Source organism: Physeter macrocephalus, unplaced genomic scaffold, assembly GCF_002837175.3.
Source record: "Physeter macrocephalus isolate SW-GA unplaced genomic scaffold, ASM283717v5 random_1780, whole genome shotgun sequence".
Classification (NCBI taxonomy): domain Eukaryota; kingdom Metazoa; phylum Chordata; class Mammalia; order Artiodactyla; family Physeteridae; genus Physeter; species Physeter macrocephalus.
The window spans coordinates 2,068-5,374 of record NW_021146316.1 but is presented as its reverse complement, the minus strand read 5'-3'; the positions used below and the strand labels follow the sequence as shown (position 1 = coordinate 5,374).

The 3,307-nt window shown below is 48.4% G+C and overlaps 1 pseudogene; it reads right to left on the bottom strand.

Moving 5' to 3' along the window:
* Positions 1 to 256: 256 nt before the first annotated feature.
* Positions 257 to 334, bottom strand: LOC112065550 (uncharacterized; annotated as a pseudogene).
* Between the last annotated feature and the right edge of the window lie 2,973 nt (positions 335 to 3,307).

Here is a 3,307-nt window from a genome sequence, read left to right as displayed (position 1 = left end):
TTCAGAGATAAGCCAACCACCCAGGTCTCACTGCGCCCCTCCTGCAGCCGAGCCTGGTCTTCTCGTCATAACGAGAGAGAATTCTTATCATAAGACAGGATCCAATATAGTTGGATTAAAACAGGTCGAAAAGAAACAAAATCAATATTTTCCATTTGTTTCATTATATAGAGCCTCCACACCTGCTTTCAGACACTTTGGTGAGCGCTCCGTCCCTTGTAACACATGACAGTCTCAGGGAGAGTTGGAGGAAATCTCCAGAACGAATTTTAATTAACAATAATCGCGCCTCGGATAAACCTCATTGGCTACAATACTGCCACTGCGCAAAGCTGAGAACGAGTTTTAGATGATAAAAGTAGCTGGGCTTGATGATTTTGCTCAGGTTGAAAAAAAAAAAAAAAAAAGACTCCTTATCCCCACAGGTATTTCGGCAGGAAATTGCCTGGGCCCGTTTTTTCTCTCTTTCTGGAAGTGCCCAATTTCACTCTGACCCCTGCCTTCCCATCAGGGCTCTCTCCAAAGCTATTCCCTCCACCTGCCGTCTTCTGTTTAATTTTCAAACTTCTTGTCCTCCTCTGCAGAACCCTCACCCGTCCCCCCAGTCCCGTGTCTTGATTTGCCAAGTCTTTTTCATTTTCCTCTGAAAGGCTGCTTCTCGGCATCTTCTAACTCTGAATTTACATTATGATGAGAACAAACAAGCCAGCAAACAACACGCAGCAGGGTAGGGAACTCAGGAAATGGAGAAAAAACCACGGCTTGGTCTCTGCCCCTGTCCCTGCCCCGCCTTGTAAATCAGCACCATTATGGAGGTGGGAAGGGAGGAAACATTCTAGGGTCCAATCCAATGGCGTCGCTAGGCGCTGAGCACCTACTAAGTGCCAGGCCCCGTGTCCAGTACTGGGAGCCAGAGAGGTGGATGCCAACCCCACCTGGGTTAGGGTTAGAGTTGTCTGGGAAGACTTTGTGCAAAACCAATCGCTACTCTAGCGTGAAAGCAAATGCCACTGAAGGAGGAATTCTCTCACTTAAGGACCAAAGCGAGAGTGTCACTTCCCAAGAGCTAAGGGAGGCTGTGTGACCCCGGAAAGAAAGCTCCAGCTGGAGCCAGACAGACCAGGTTGAGCCCCGAGTAGCTAAAATAACGCTAAAAACAAAATTTTGAAAAAAATGAAAAAACAAAAAACCCCACCTCCAACCTCAACTTCTACCAACAAAGTGACTGCTTCTCTAGACTCTGTCGACTTACGGGTGAGCCTTTAATATCTTCTTGTCATGTACAAGCTCTTTGAACTCTTCCTCTTTTTTTTTCTTAATTTATTTTATTTATTTATTTTTGGCTGTGTTGGGTCTTCGTTGCTGCACGCGGGCTCTCTCTAGTTGCGGTGGGCGGGGGCTACTCTTCGTTGTGGTGCGTGGGCTTCTCATTGCGGTGGCTTCTCTCGTTGCGGAGCACGGGCTCTAGGCGCGCGGGCTTCAGTAGTTGTGGCGCGCAGGCTCAGTAGTTGTGGCGCACGGGCTTAGCTGCTCTGCGTCATGTGGGATCTTCCCGGGCTTGAACCCATGTCCCTTGCATTGGCAGGTGGATTCTTAACCGCTGTGCCACCAGGGAAGTCCCCTCTGCCGATTTTTAAGTGACGGTGTGGCCTGAACTTTCCTTCACATCACTATGCCACCCTCCTGATCATTCTTAGTGACTAGATTCTTTTCCAGGGGGAAGTTGTACCGCCATTTCCGCCATCACTGGACGTTTATGTGGTGGTCAACTTTGTTCTTCTCTGAATAAAACCCAGCTCTGGAATGACTGGGTCAAAGGGAATGCTTATCTTTAAAGATCTTGCTGCAAAGTGCCATTTTGCTTTTCCGAAGTGCTGTCACCATTATCTTTGCCAGCGTTCATGCCTGTGTGTGCCCCCTCCCCCGCAAAGCATTAGGTGCTGCCTTTATAAAAACTAGTTGCCAGTTTAGGGTGCAGAAGGCCATTTTTAAATATACGTGTCTTCGGTTGTTAATGAGTATGAACATGTTTCCAGGTAACTGTTTATGTTTACCGGTTATATTTTATTTTATGGGACTTGGAAAATTATCTGCCTATATCTCTTGTCCATTTAGCCATTGGGATTTTGAGGTTTGACACAAACACACACACATACGCACTCAGCACAGATATTAACCCTTTGCCCTGAATCCTGAAAACCCTTATTTGGATGTGACCAGGCAGAGGTGATTACAGACCCCACTTGACAAATACACAGCAATGGGTACCTGTGTGGGGCACTAATTTCTAGAAACCCTCTGGCAGCCCCTGCCATCACCTGGGATAGTGATAGGGAAAGTCACAAACTTGCAGTTAGCAGACAAGGTCTTTCTGCTGACTCCAGGGGAACTGAAATGTCCCTGTGGGCTTTATGTCTCCACTGGCCCTAGGTCAGCTTGCTTCCAAGGTGGTTACTAGTCTAATGTAGCATTTTGCAAACTTGAGGACTCCCAGGCCCCAAGAATACATTCAGGAACTCCAGTGAGAAATGCCACATTAAAAACTCGACAGTTGAGGTGATTACTTGGCTCCAAGGCTACAGTTAACTGGCATAAATGCACACAAAGGAAATTGGGGGACAGCAACATACTCATTTTACATTTTTTAAAAAGAGTATTGGGCTTCCCTGGTGGCGCAGTGGTTGAGAATCCGCCTGCCGATGCAGGGGACACGGGTTCGTGCTCCGGTCCGGGAAGATCCCACATGCCGCGGAGCGGCTGGGCCCGTGAGCCATGGCCGCTGAGCCTGCGCCTCTGGAGCCTGTGCTCCGCAAAAGGAGAGGCCACAACAGTGAGAGGCCCGCATACAAAGCAAAAAAAAAAAAAAAAGAGTATCAATACAATGAAAACAGAAGTGTAAAATCCTTGAGGAGTACTCAGGGATCTTGCAAGAAACGCTGGTCTGAAGGATACTTCCTAAGGGTTAGCATTACCCCAGTCGGTATAGATACACAGCTGTGCCCACTCAGCCGGTTCAACCTGACGGGTTGGGTTCCTGACACTTCCTGTGGAACCAGGAGGAGAAGTTGAAGCGCGCCCTCAGCAGCAGCTGAAGTCTGCCAGGGTGCTTGCTAAGCTCCTTAAAGATGTTGTCTCAGAATCCTGGAAACACAGATGAAAAGGGCTTAGTGTGTGAGTGTGTCCGGCTCCCCTGGGTTCCTCCGTGAGCTCAGAGACAGCTCTCCAGGGCGGACCATCAGCCCCTCTTATCCATTTCTCAGCTCTCCTTCCTCCTTCTAACTGAGGAGGCAGCCCTGAACATCGAAAG